The sequence below is a fragment of the Ambystoma mexicanum genome, unplaced genomic scaffold (assembly GCF_040938575.1).
Source record: "Ambystoma mexicanum isolate Mex_15411 unplaced genomic scaffold, UKY_AmexF1_1 Mex_scaf26, whole genome shotgun sequence".
NCBI classification, from domain to species: Eukaryota; Metazoa; Chordata; class Amphibia; order Caudata; family Ambystomatidae; genus Ambystoma; species Ambystoma mexicanum.
This window is the reverse complement of record NW_027182440.1, coordinates 2,126,212-2,141,910: the sequence shown is the minus strand read 5'-3', so window position 1 is coordinate 2,141,910 and position 15,699 is coordinate 2,126,212.

Below are 15,699 nucleotides of genomic sequence, written 5' to 3'. Positions count from 1 at the left end.
TTCCTAACACTAACAGAGAGCTGGGAGTCTGTCACATTCCCTTGCACAGAGAGCACTAACGGTGAGCTGGGAGTCTGTCACATTCACCTGCATAGAGAGCACATGTTCCTAACACTAACCACGAGCTGGCAGACTGTGATATTCTGCTGCATAGAGAGCACATGTTCCTAACACTAACAGCGAGCTGGGAGTTGGTCACATTCCCTTGCACAACGCACATGTTCCTAACACTAACAGCGAGCTGGGAGTCTGTCACATTCCCCTGCATAGAGAGCACATGTTCCTAACACTAACAGCGAGCTGGGCGTCTGTCACATTCCCCTGCATAGACAGTACATGTTCCTAACACTAACAGCGAGCTGGGAGTCTGTCACATTCCTTTTCATAGAGAGCACATGTTCCTAACACTAACAGCGAGCTGGGAGTCTGTCACATTCCCTTGCATAGACAGCACATGTTCCTAACACTAAAAGTGAGCTGGGAGTTGGTCACATTCCCTTGCACAACGCACATGTTCCTAACACTAACAGCGAGCTGGGAGTCTGTCACATTCCCCTGCATAGAGAGCACATGTTCCTAACACTAACAGCGAGCTGGGCGTCTGTCACATTCCCCTGCATAGACAGTACATGTTCCTAACACTAACAGCGAGCTGGGAGTCTGTCACATTCCTTTGCAAAGAGAGCACATGTTCCTAACACTAACAGCGAGCTGGGCGTCTGTCACATTCACCTGCATAGAGAGCATATGTTCCTAACACTAGCAGCGAGCTGGTAGTCTGTCACATTCCCTTGCAGAGAGAGCACATATTCCTAACATTAACAATGAGCTGGGCATCTGTCACATTCTCCTGCATAAGGAACTCATGTTCATAACACTAAGAGCGAGCTGGGAATCTGTCACATTCCCTTGCATAGAAAGCACATGTTCCTAGCACTGACAGGGAGCTGGAAGTCTGTTGCATTTCCTTGCATAGAGAGCAAATGTTCCTAAAACTAACAGCGAGCTGGGAATCTGTCACATTCCTGGGCACAGAGAACACTAACAGCAAGCTGGGAGTCTTTCACATTCCCTTGCATAGAGAGCACTAGTTCCGAACACTAACAGCAAGCTGGGAGTCTGTCACCTTCCCTTGTACAGAGAGCACGAACAGAGAGCTGGGAGTCTGTCACATTCCCCTGCATAGAGAGCACATGTTCCTAACACTAACAGCGAGCTGGGAATCTGTCACATTCCCTTGCATAGAGAGCATATGTTCGTAAAACTAACAACGAGCTGGGGTTCTGTCAAATTCCAATGCATAGAGCGCACATGTTCCTCACACTAACAGCAAGCTGGGTGTCTGTCACATTCTCTTGCATAGAGAGCACATGTTCCTATCACTAACAGCGAGCTGGGAGTCTGTCACATTCCCTTGCATAGAGAGCACAAGTTCTTAGCACTAACAGCGAGCTGGGAGCCTGTCACATTCCCTTGTATAGAAAGCACATGTTCCTAACACTAACAGGGAGCTGGGAGTCTGTTGCATTTCCTTGCATAGAGAGCAAATGTTCCAAAACTAACAGCGAGCTGGGAGTCTGTCACATTCCCTTACATAGAGAGCACGGACAGTGAGCTGGGAGTCTGTCATATTCTGTTGCATAGAGAGCACATGTTCCAAACACTAACAGCAAGCTGGGAGTCTGTCACATTGCCTTGCACAGAGAGCACTAACAGCGATCTGGTAGTCTGTCACAGTCCCCTGCATAGAGAGCACATGTTCCTAACACTAACAGCGAGCTGGGAGTCTGTCAAATTCCCTTGCATAGACAGCACATGTTCCTAACACTAACAGCGAGCAGGGAGTCTGTCACATTCCCCTGCATAGAGACCACATGTTCCTAACACTAACAGCGAGCTGGGCGCCTGTCGCATTCCCCTGCATAGAAAGCACATGTTCCTAACACTAACAGTGAGCTGGGAGTCTGTCATATTCCCTTGCATAGAGAGCACATGTTCCGAACACTAACAGCAAGCTGGGAGTCTGTCACATTGCCTTGCACAGAGAGCACTAACAGCGAGCTGGTAGTCTGTCACATTCCCCTGCATAGAGAGCACATGTTCCTAACACTAACAGCGAGCTGGGAGTCTGTCAAATTCCCTTGCATAGACAGCACATGTTCCTAACACTAACAGCGAGCAGGGAGTTTGGCACATTCCACTGCATAGAGACCACATGTTCCTAACACTAACAGCGAGCTGGGAGTCTGTCAAATTCCCTTGCATAGACAGCACATGTTCCTAACACTAACAGCGAGCAGGGTGTCTGTCACATTCCCCTGCATGGAGACCACATGTTCCTAACACTAACAGCGAGCTGGGCGTCTGTTGCATTCCCCTGCATAGACAGCACATGTTCCTAACACTAACAGCGACTGGGGCGTCTGTCACATTCCCCTGAATAGAGAGCACCTGTTACTAACACTAACAGTGAGCTAGGAGTGTGTCACATTCCCTTGCAGAGAGAGCATATATTTCTAACATTAACACAGAGCTGGGAGTCTGTCACATTCCCCTGCATAGGGAGCACATGTTCCTAACACTAACAGCGAGCTGGGAGTATGTCACATTCCCTTCCATAGAGAGCACATCTTCCTAACACTAACAGCGAGCTGGGAGTCTGTCACATTCCCATGCATAGAAAGCACATGTTCCTAACACTGACAAGCAGCAGGAAGTCTGTTGCATTTCCTTGCATAGAGAGGAAATGTTCCTAAAAATAACAGAGAGCTGGGAGTCTGTCACATTCCTGAGCACAGAGAGCACTAACAGCGAGCTGGGAGTCTGTCACAGTCCCTTGCATAGAGAGCACATGTTTCTAACACTAACAGTGAGCTGGGAGTCTGTCGCATTCCCTTGCAGAGAGAGCACATGTTCCTAAAACTAACAGCAAGCCGGGAGTCTGTCACATTCCTTTGCATAGAGAGCACATGTTCCTAACACTAACAGCGAGCTGGGAGTCTGTCACATTCCCCTGCATAGAGAGCACATGTTCCTAACACTAACAGCGAGCTGGGAGTCTGTCACATTCCTTTGCATAGAGAGCACATGTTCCTAACACTAACAGCGAGCTGGGCATCTGTCACATTCACTTGCATAGAGAGCATATGTTCCTAACACTAGCAGCGAGCTGGTAGTCTGTCACATTCCCTTGCAGAGAGAGCACATATTCCTAACATTAACAATGAGCTGGGCATCTGTCACATTCTCCTGCATAAGGAACTCATGTTCATAACACTAAGAGCGACCTGGGAATCTGTCACATTGCCTTGCACAGATAGCACTAACAGCGAGCTGGTAGTCTGTCACATTCCCCTGCATAGAGAGCACATGTTCCTAACACTAACAGCGAGCTGGGAGTCTGTCAAATTCCCTTGCATAGACAGCACATGTTCCTAACACTAACAGCGAGCAGGGAGTCTGGCACAATCCACTGCATAGAGACCACATGTTCCTAACACTAACAGCGAGCTGGGAGTCTGTACAATTCCCTTGCAAAGACAGCACATGTTCCTAACACTAACAGCGAGCAGGGTGTCTGTCACATTCCCCTGCATAGAGACCACATGTTCCTAACACTAACAGCGAGATGGGCGTCTGTCGCATTCCCCTGCATAGACAGCACATGTTCCTAACACTAACAGCGACCGGGGCGTCTGTCACATTCCCCTGAATAGAGAGCACCTGTTACTAACACTAACAGCGAGCTAGGAGTGTGTCACATTCCCTTGCAGAGAGAGCATATATTTCTAACATTAACAGAGAGCTGGGAGTCTGTCACATTCCCCTGCATAGGGAGCACATGTTCCTAACACTAACAGCGAGCTGGGAGTATGTCACATTCCCTTCCATAGAGAGCACGTCTTCCTAACACTAACAGCGAGCTGGGAGTCTGTCACATTCCCTTGCATAGAAAGCACATGTTCCTAACACTGACAAGCAGCAGGAAGTCTGTTGCATTTCCTTGCATAGAGAGGTAATGTTCCTAAAAATAACAGAGAGCTGGGAGTCTGTCACATTCCTGGACACAGAGAGCACTAACAGCAAGCTGGGAGTCTGTCACATTCCCTTGCATAGAGAGCACATGTTTCTAACACTAACAGTCAGCTGGGAGTCTGTCGCATTCCCCTGCATAGAGAGCACATGTTCCTGACACTAACAGCGAGCTGGGCGTCTGTCACATTCAACTACATAGAGAGCACATGTTCCTAACACTAACAGCGAGCTGGGAGTCTGTCACATTCCCTTGCAGAGAGAGCACATGTTCCTAAAACTAACAGCAAGCTGGGAGTCTGTCACATTCCTTTGCATAGAGAGCACATGTTCCTAACACTAACAGCGAGCTGGGAGTCTGTCACATTCCCCTGCATAGAGAGCACATGTTCCTAACACTAACAGCGAGCTGGGCATCTGTCACATTCACTTGCATAGAGAGCATATGTTCCTAACACTAGCAGCGAGCTGGTAGTCTGTCACATTCCCTTGCAGAGAGAGCACATATTCCTAACATTAACAATGAGCTGGGCATCTGTCACATTCTCCTGCAAAAGGAACTCATGTTCATAACACTAAGAGCGAGCTGGGAATCTGTCACATTCCCTTGCATAGAAAGCACATGTTCCTAACACTGACAGGGAGCTGGAAGTCTGTTGCATTTCCTTGCATAGAGAGCAAATGTTCCTAAAACTAACAGCGAGCTGGGAATCTGTCACATTCCTGGGCACAGAGAGCACTAACAGCAAGCTGGGAGTCTTTCACATTCCCTTGCATAGAGAGCACTAGTTCCGAACACTAACAGCAAGCTGGGAGTCTGTCACCTTCCCTTGTACAGAGAGCACTAACAGCGAGCTGGGAGTCTGTCACATTCCCCTGCATAGAGAGCACATGTTCCTAACACTAACAGCGAGCTGGGAGTCTGTCACATTCCCTTGCATAGACACCATATGTTCTTAACACTAACAGTGAGGTTGGAGTCTGTCACATTCCCTTGCATAGAGAGCATATGTTCGTAAAACTAACAACGAGCTGGGATTCTGTCAAATTCCAATGCATAGAGCGCACATGTTCCTAACACTAACAGCAAGCTGGGTGTCTGCCACATTCCCTTTCATAGAGGGCACATGTTCCTAACACTAACAGCGAGCTGGGAGTCTGTCACATTCCCTTGCATAGAGAGCACAAGTTCTTAGCACTAACAGCGAGCTGGGAGCCTGTCACATTCCCTTGTATAGAAAGCACATGTTCCTAACACTAACAGGGAGCTGGGAGTCTGTCGCATTTCCTTGCATAGAGAGCAAATGTTCCTAAAACTAACAGCGAGCTGGGAGTCTGTCACATTCCCTTACACAGAGAGCACAAACAGTGAGCTGGGAGTCTGTCCTATTCTGTTGAATAGAGAGCACATGTTCCAAACACTAACAGCAAGCTGGGAGTCTGTCACATTGCCTTGCACAGAGAGCACTAACAGCGAGCTGGTAGTCTGTCACAGTCCCCTGCATAGAGAGCACATGTTCCTAACACTAACAGCGAGCTGGGAGTATGTCAAATTCCCTTGCATAGACAGCACATGTTCCTAACACTAACAGCGAGCTGGGCGTCTGTCGCATTCCCCTGCATAGAAAGCACATGTTCCTAACACTAACAGTGAGCTGGGAGTCTGTCATATTCCCTTGCATAGAGAGCACATGTTCCGAACACTAACAGCAAGCTGGGAGTCTGTCACATTGCCTTGCACAGAGAGCACTAACAGCGAGCTGGTAGTCTGTCACATTCCCCTGCATAGAGAGCACATGTTCCTAACACTAACAGCGAGCTGGGAGTCTGTCAAATTCCCTTGCATAGACAGCACATGTTCCTAACACTAACAGCGAGCAGGGAGTCTGGCACATTCCACTGCATAGAGACCACATGTTCCTAACACTGACAGCGAGCTGGGAGTCTGTCAAATTCCCTTGCAAAGACAGCACATGTTCCTCACACTAACAGCGAGCAGGGTGTCTGTCACATTCCCCTGCATAGAGACCACATGTTCCTAACACTAACAGCGAGCTGGGCGTCTGTCGCATTCCCATGCATAGACAGCACATGTTCCTAACACTAACAGCGACCGGGGCGTCTGTCACATTCCCCTGAATAGAGAGCACCTGTTACTAACACTAACAGCGAGCTAGGCGTGTGTCACATTCCCTTGCAGAGAAAGCATATAATTCTAACATTAACAGAGAGCTGGGAGTCTGTCACATTCCCCTGCATAGGGAGCACATGTTCCTAACACTAACAGCGAGCTGGGAGTATGTCACATTCCCTTCCATAGAGAGCACATCTTCCTAACACTAACAGCGAGCTGGGAGTCTGTCACATTCCCTTGCATAGAAAGCACATGTTCCTAACACTGACAAGCAGCAGGAAGTCTGTTGCATTTCCTTGCATAGAGAGCAAATGTTCCTAAAACTAACAGAGAGCTGGGAGTCTGTCACATTCCCGGGCACAGAGAGCACTAACAGCGAGCTGGGAGTCTACAACATTCCCTTGCATAGACAGCACATGTTCCTAACACTAACAGCGAGCTGGGAGTCTGTCACATTCCCTTGCATAGAGAGCACATGTTTCTAACACTAACAGTGAGCTGGGAGTCTGCCGCATTCCCCTGCAAAGAGAGCACATGTTCCTGACACTAACAGCGACCTGGGCGTCTGTCACATTCACCTACATAGAGAGCACATGTTCCTAACACTAACAGCGAGCTGGGAGTCTGTCACATTCCCTTGCAGAGAGAGGACATGTTCCTAAAACTAACAGCAAGCTGGGAGTCTGTCACATTCCTTTGCATAGAGAGCACATGTTCCTAACACTAACAGCGAGTTGGGCGTCTGTCACATTCTCCTGCATAAGGAGCACATGTTCCTAACACTAAAAGCGAGCTCAGAGTCTGTCACATTCCCTTGCATAGAGAGCACATGTTCCTAACACTAACAGAGAGCTGGGAGTCTGTCACATTCCCTTGCACAGAGAGCACTAACGGTGAGCTGGGAGTCTGTCACATTCACCTGCATAGACAGCACATGATCCGATCACTAACAATGAGCTGGGAGTCTGTCACATTTCCCTGCATAGAGAGCACATGTTCCTAACACTAACCACGAGCTGGCAGACTGTGATATTCTGCTGCATAGAGAGCACATGTTCCTAACACTAACAGCGAGCTGGGAGTTGGTCACATTCCCTTGCACAACGCACATGTTCCTAACACTAACAGCGAGCTGGGAGTCTGTCACATTCCCTTGCATAGACAGCACATGTTCCTAACACTAAAAGTGAGCTGGGAGTTGGTCACATTCCCTTGCACAACGCACATGTTCCTAACACTAACAGCGAGCTGGGAGTCTGTCACATTCCCCTGCATAGAGAGCACATGTTCCTAACACTAACAGCGAGCTGGGCGTCTGTCACATTCCCCTGCATAGACAGTACATGTTCCTAACACTAACAGTGAGCTGGGAGTCTGTCACATTCCTTTGCATAGAGAGCACATGTTCCTAACACTAACAGCGAGCTGGGCGTCTGCCACATTCACCTGCATAGAGAGCATATGTTCCTAACACTAGCAGCGAGCTGGTAGTCTGTCACATTCCCTTGCAGAGAGAGCACATATTCCTAACATTAACAATGAGCTGGGCATCTGTCACATTCTCCTGCATAAGGAACTCATGTTCATAACATTAAGAGCGAGCTGGGAATCTGTCACATTCCCTTGCATAGAAAGCACATGTTCCTAACACTGACAGGGAGCTGGAAGTCTGTTGCATTTCCTTGCATAGAGAGCAGATATTCCTAAAACTAACAGTGAGCTGGGAATCTGTCACATTCCTGGGCACAGAGAGCACTAACAGCAAGCTGGGAGTCTTTCACATTCCCTTGCATAGAGAGCACTAGTTCCGAACACTAACAGCAAGCGGGAGTCTGTCACCTTCCCTTGCACAGAGAGCACTAACAGAGAGCTGGGAGTCTGTCACATTCCCCTGCATAGAGAGCACATGTTCCTAACACTAACAGCAAGCTGGGAGTCTGTCACATTCCCTTGCATATACAGCATATGTTCCTAACACTAACAGTGATGTTGGAGTCTGTCACATTCCCTTGCATAGAGAGCATATGTTCGTAAAACTAACAACGAGCTGGGATTCTGTCAAATTCCAATGCATAGAGCGCACATGTTCCTAACACTAACAGCAAGCTGGGTGTCTGTCACATTCCCTTGCATAGAGAGCACATGTTCCTATCACTAACAGCGAGCTGGGAGTCTGTCACATTCCCTTGCATAGAGAGCACAAGTTCTTAGCACTAACAGCGAGCTGGGAGCCTGTCACATTCCCTTGTATAGAAAGCACATGTTCCTAACACTAACAGGGAGCTGGGAGTCTGTCGCATTTCCTTGCATAGAGAGCAAATGTTCCTAAAACTAACAGCGAGCTGGGAGTCTGTCACATTCCCTTACACAGAGAGCACGAACAGTGAGCTGGGAGTCTGTCATATTCAGTTGCATAGAGAGCACATGTTCCAAACACTAACAGCAAGCTGGGAGTCTGTCACATTGCCTTGCACAGAGAGCACTAACAGCGATCTGGTAGTCTGTCACAGTCCCCTGCATAGAGAGCACATGTTCCTAACACTAACAGCGAGCTGGGAGTCTGTCAAATTCCCTTGCATAGACAGCACATGTTCCTAACACTAACAGCGAGCAGGGAGTCTGTCACATTCCCCTGCATAGAGACCACATGTTCCTAACACTAACAGCGAGCTGGGCGCCTGTCGCATTCCCCTGCATAGAAAGCACATGTTCCTAACACTAACAGTGAGCTGGGAGTCTGTCATATTCCCTTGCATAGAGAGCACATGTTCCAAACACTAACAGCAAGCTGGGAGTCTGTCACATTGCCTTGCACAGAGAGCACTAACAGCGAGCTGGTAGTCTGTCACATTCCCCTGCATGGAGACCACATGTTCCTAACACTAACAGCGAGCTGGGAGTCTGTCGCATTCCCCTGCATAGACAGCACATGTTCCTAACACTAACAGCGACTGGGGCATCTGTCACATTCCCCTGAATAGAGAGCACCTGTTACTAACACTAACAGTGAGCTAGGAGTGTGTCACATTCCCTTGCAGAGAGAGCATATATTTCTAACATTAACAGAGAATGGGAGTCTGTCACATTCCCCTGCATAGGGAACACATGTTCCTAACACTAACAGCGAGCTGGGAGTATGTCACATTCCCTTCCATAGAGAGCACATCTTCCTAACACTAACAGCGAGCTGGGAGTCTGTCACATTCCCTTGCATAGAAAGCACATGTTCCTAACACTGACAAGCAGCAGGAAGTCTGTTGCATTTCCTTGCATAGAGAGCAAATGTTCCTAAAACTAACAGAGAGCTGGGAGTCTGTCACATTCCCGGGCACAGAGAGCACTAACAGCGAGCTGGGAGTCTATAACATTCCCTTGCATAGACAACACATGTTCCTAACACTAACAGTGAGCTGGGAGTCTGTCACATTCCCTTGCATAGAAAGCACATGTTCCTAACACTGACAGGGAGCTGGAAGTCTGTTGCATTTCCTTGCATAGAGAGTAAATGTTCCTAAAACTAACAGCGAGCTGGGAATCTGTCACATTCCTGGGCACAGAGAGCACTAACAGCAAGCTGGGAGTCTTTCACATTCCCTTGCATAGAGAGCACAAGTTCCGAACACTAACAGCAAGCTGGGAGTCTGTCACCTTCCCTTGTACAGAGAGCACTAACAGCGAGCTGGGAGTCTGTCACATTCCCCTGCATAGAGAGCACATGTTCCTAACACTAACAGCGAGCTGGGAGTCTGTCACATTCCCTTGCATAGACACCATATGTTCTTAACACTAACAGTGAGGTTGGAGTCTGTCACATTCCCTTGCATAGAGAGCATATGTTCGTAAAACTAACAACGAGCTGGGATTCTGTCAAATTCCAATGCATAGAGCGCACATGTTCCTAACACTAACAGCAAGCTGGGTGTCTGCCACATTCCCTTTCATAGAGGGCACATGTTCCTAACACTAACAGCGAGCTGGGAGTCTGTCACATTCCCTTGCATAGAGAGCACAAGTTCTTAGCACTAACAGCGAGCTGGGAGCCTGTCACATTCCCTTGTATAGAAAGCACATGTTCCTAACACTAACAGGGAGCTGGGAGTCTGTCGCATTTCCTTGCATAGAGAGCAAATGTTCCTAAAACGAACAGCGAGCTGGGAGTCTGTCACATTCCCTTACACAGAGAGCACAAACAGTGAGCTGGGAGTCTGTCCTATTCTGTTGAATAGAGAGCACATGTTCCAAACACTAACAGCAAGCTGGGAGTCTGTCACATTGCCTTGCACAGAGAGCACTAACAGCGAGCTGGTAGTCTGTCACAGTCCCCTGCATAGAGAGCACATGTTCCTAACACTAACAGCGAGCTGGGAGTATGTCAAATTCCCTTGCATAGACAGCACATGTTCCTAACACTAACAGCGAGCTGGGCGTCTGTCGCATTCCCCTGCATAGAAAGCACATGTTCCTAACACTAACAGTGAGCTGGGAGTCTGTCATATTCCCTTGCATAGAGAGCACATGTTCCGAACACTAACAGCAAGCTGGGAGTCTGTCACATTGCCTTGCACAGAGAGCACTAACAGCGAGCTGGTAGTCTGTCACATTCCCCTGCATAGAGAGCACATGTTCCTAACACTAACAGCGAGCTGGGAGTCTGTCAAATCCCTTGCATAGACAGCACATGTTCCTAACACTAACAGCGAGCAGGGAGTCTGGCACATTCCCCTGCATAGAGACCACATGTTCCTAACACTAACAGCGAGCTGGGCGTCTGTCGCATTCCCATGCATAGACAGCACATGTTCCTAACACTAACAGCGACCGGGGCGTCTGTCACATTCCCCTGAATAGAGAGCACCTGTTACTAACACTAACAGCGAGCTAGGCGTGTGTCACATTCCCTTGCAGAGAAAGCATATAATTCTAACATTAACAGAGAGCTGGGAGTCTGTCACATTCCCCTGCATAGGGAGCACATGTTCCTAACACTAACAGCGAGCTGGGAGTATGTCACATTCCCTTCCATAGAGAGCACATCTTCCTAACACTAACAGCGAGCTGGGAGTCTGTCACATTCCCTTGCATAGAAAGCACATGTTCCTAACACTGACAAGCAGCAGGAAGTCTGTTGCATTTCCTTGCATAGAGAGGAAATGTTCCTAAAACTAACAGAGAGCTGGGAGTCTGTCACATTCCCGGGCACAGAGAGCACTAACAGCGAGCTGGGAGTCTATAACATTCCCTTGCATAGACAGCACATGTTCCTAACACTAACAGCGAGCTGGGAGTCTGTCACATTCCCTTGCATAGAGAGCACATGTTTCTAACACTAACAGTGAGCTGGGAGTCTGCTGCATTCCCCTGCAAAGAGAGCACATGTTCCTGACACTAACAGCGAGCAGGGCGTCTGTCACATTCACCTACATAGAGAGCACATGTTCCTAACACTAACAGCGAGCTGGGAGTCTGTCACATTCCCTTGCAGAGAGAGGACATGTTCCTAAAACTAACAGCAAGCTGGGAGTCTGTCACATTCCTTTGCATAGAGAGCACATGTTCCTAACACTAACAGCGAGTTGGGCGTCTGTCACATTCTCCTGCATAAGGAGCACATGTTCCTAACACTAAAAGCAAGCTCAGAGTCTGCCACATTCCCTTGCATAGAGAGCACATGTTCCTAACACTAACAGAGAGCTGGGAGTCTGTCACATTCCCCTGCATAGAGAGCACATGTTCCTAACACTAACAGCGAGCTGGGAGTCTGTCACATTCCCCTGCATAGAGAGCACATGTTCCTAACACTAACAGCGAGCTGGGCGTCTGTCACATTCCCCTGCATAGACAGTACATGTTCCTAACACTAACAGCGAGCTGGGAGTCTGTCACATTCCTTTGCATAGAGAGCACATGTTCCTAACACTAACAGCGAGCTGGGAGTCTGTCACATTCCCCTGCATAGGGAGCACATGTTCCTAACACTAACAGCGAGCTGGGAGTATGTCACATTCCCTTCCATAGAGAGCACATCTTCCTAACACTAACAGCGAGCTGGGAGTCTGTCACATTCCCTTGCATAGAAAGCACATGTTCCTAACACTGACAAGCAGCAGGAAGTCTGTTGCATTTCCTTGCATAGAGAGGAAATGTTCCTAAAACTAACAGAGAGCTGGGAGTCTGTCACATTCCCGGGCACAGAGAGCACTAACAGCGAGCTGGGAGTCTATAACATTCCCTTGCATAGACAGCACATGTTCCTAACACTAACAGCGAGCTGGGAGTCTGTCACATTCCCTTGCATAGAGAGCACATGTTTCTAACACTAACAGTGAGCTGGGAGTCTGCTGCATTCCCCTGCAAAGAGAGCACATGTTCCTGACACTAACAGCGAGCAGGGCGTCTGTCACATTCACCTACATAGAGAGCACATGTTCCTAACACTAACAGCGAGCTGGGAGTCTGTCACATTCCCTTGCAGAGAGAGGACATGTTCCTAAAACTAACAGCAAGCTGGGAGTCTGTCACATTCCTTTGCATAGAGAGCACATGTTCCTAACACTAACAGCGAGTTGGGCGTCTGTCACATTCTCCTGCATAAGGAGCACATGTTCCTAACACTAAAAGCAAGCTCAGAGTCTGCCACATTCCCTTGCATAGAGAGCACATGTTCCTAACACTAACAGAGAGCTGGGAGTCTGTCACATTCCCTTGCACAGAGAGCACTAACGGTGAGCTGGGAGTCTGTCACATTCACCTGCATAGACAGCACATGATCCGATCACTAACAATGAGCTGGGAGTCTGTCACATTTCCCTGCATAGAGAGCACATGTTCCTAACACTAACCACGAGCTGGCAGACTGTGATATTCTGCTGCATAGAGAGCACATGTTCCTAACACTAACAGCGAGCTGGGAGTTGGTCACATTCCCTTGCACAACGCACATGTTCCTAACACTAACAGCGAGCTGGGAGTCTGTCACATTCCCCTGCATAGAGAGCACATGTTCCTAACACTAACAGCGAGCTGGGCGTCTGTCACATTCCCCTGCATAGACAGTACATGTTCCTAACACTAACAGCGAGCTGGGAGTCTGTCACATTCCTTTGCATAGAGAGCACATGTTCCTAACACTAACAGCGAGCTGGGAGTCTGTCACATTCCCTTGCATAGACAGCACATGTTCCTAACACTAAAAGTGAGCTGGGAGTTGGTCACATTCCCTTGCACAACGCACATGTTCCTAACACTAACAGCGAGCTGGGAGTCTGTCACATTCCCCTGCATAGAGAGCACATGTTCCTAACACTAACAGCGAGCTGGGCGTCTGTCACATTCCCCTGCATAGACAGTACATGTTCCTAACACTAACAGCGAGCTGGGAGTCTGTCACATTCCTTTGCATAGAGAGCACATGTTCCTAACACTAACAGCGAGCTGGGCGTCTGTCACATTCACCTGCATAGAGAGCATATGTTCCTAACACTAGCAGCGAGCTGGTAGTCTGTCACATTCCCTTGCAGAGAGAGCACATATTCCTAACATTAACAATGAGCTGGGCATCTGTCACATTCTCCTGCATAAGGAACTCATGTTCATAACACTAAGAGCGAGCTGGGAATCTGTCACATTCCCTTGCATAGAAAGCACATGTTCCTAACACTGACAGGGAGCTGGAAGTCTGTTGCATTTCCTTGCATAGAGAGCAAATGTTCCTAAAACTAACAGCGAGCTGGGAATCTGTCACATTCCTGGGCACAGAGAACACTAACAGCAAGCTGGGAGTCTTTCACATTCCCTTGCATAGAGAGCACTAGTTCCGAACACTAACAGCAAGCTGGGAGTCTGTCACCTTCCCTTGTACAGAGAGCACGAACAGAGAGCTGGGAGTCTGTCACATTCCCCTGCATAGAGAGCACATGTTCCTAACACTAACAGCGAGCTGGGAGTCTGTCACATTCCCTTGCATAGACAGCATATGTTCCTAACACTAACAGTGATGTTGGAGTCTGTCACATTCCCTTGCATAGAGAGCATATGTTCGTAAAACTAACAACGAGCTGGGATTCTGTCAAATTCCAATGCATAGAGCGCACATGTTCCTAACACTAACAGCAAGCTGGGTGTCTGTCACATTCCCTTGCATAGAGAGCACATGTTCCTATCACTAACAGCGAGCTGGGAGTCTGTCACATTCCCTTGCATAGAGAGCACAAGTTCTTAGCACTAACAGCGAGCTGGGAGCCTGTCACATTCCCTTGTATAGAAAGCACATGTTCCTAACACTAACAGGGAGCTGGGAGTCTGTCGCATTTCCTTGCATAGAGAGCAAATGTTCCTAAAACTAACAGCGAGCTGGGAGTCTGTCACATTCCCTTACACAGAGAGCACGAACAGTGAGCTTGGAGTCTGTCATATTCAGTTGCATAGAGAGCACATGTTCCAAACACTAACAGCAAGCTGGGAGTCTGTCACATTGCCTTGCACAGAGAGCACTAACAGCGATCTGGTAGTCTGTCACAGTCCCCTGCATAGAGAGCACATGTTCCTAACACTAACAGCGAGCTGGGAGTCTGTCAAATTCCCTTGCATAGACAGCACATGTTCCTAACACTAACAGCGAGCAGGGAGTCTGTCACATTCCCCTGCATAGAGACCACATGTTCCTAACACTAACAGCGAGCTGGGCGCCTGTCGCATTCCCCTGCATAGAAAGCACATGTTCCTAACACTAACAGTGAGCTGGGAGTCTGTCATATTCCCTTGCATAGAGAGCACATGTTCCAAACACTAACAGCAAGCTGGGAGTCTGTCACATTGCCTTGCACAGAGAGCACTAACAGCGAGCTGGTAGTCTGTCACATTCCCCTGCATGGAGACCACATGTTCCTAACACTAACAGCGAGCTGGGCGTCTGTCGTATTCCCCTGCATAGACAGCACATGTTCCTAACACTAACAGCGACTGGGGCATCTGTCACATTCCCCTGAATAGAGAGCACCTGTTACTAACACTAACAGTGAGCTAGGAGTGTGTCACATTCCCTTGCAGAGAGAGCATATATTTCTAACATTAACAGAGAGCTGGGAGTCTGTCACATTCACCTGCATAGGGAGCACATGTTCCTAACACTAACAGCGAGCTGGGAGTATGTCACATTCCCTTCCATAGAGAGCACATCTTCCTAACACTAACAGCGAGCTGGGAGTCTGTCACATTCCCTTGCATAGAAAGCACATGTTCCTAACACTGACAAGCAGCAGGAAGTCTGTTGCATTTCCTTGCATAGAGAGCAAATGTTCCTAAAACTAACAGAGAGCTGGGAGTCTGTCACATTCCCGGGCACAGAGAGCACTAACAGCGAGCTGGGAGTCTATAACATTCCCTTGCATAGACAACACATGTTCCTAACACTAACAGCGAGCTGGGAGTCTGTCACATTCCCTTGCATAGAAAGCACATGTTCCTAACACTGACAGGGAGCTGGAAGTCTGTTGCATTTCCTTGCATAGAGAGCAAATGTTCCTAAAACTAACAGC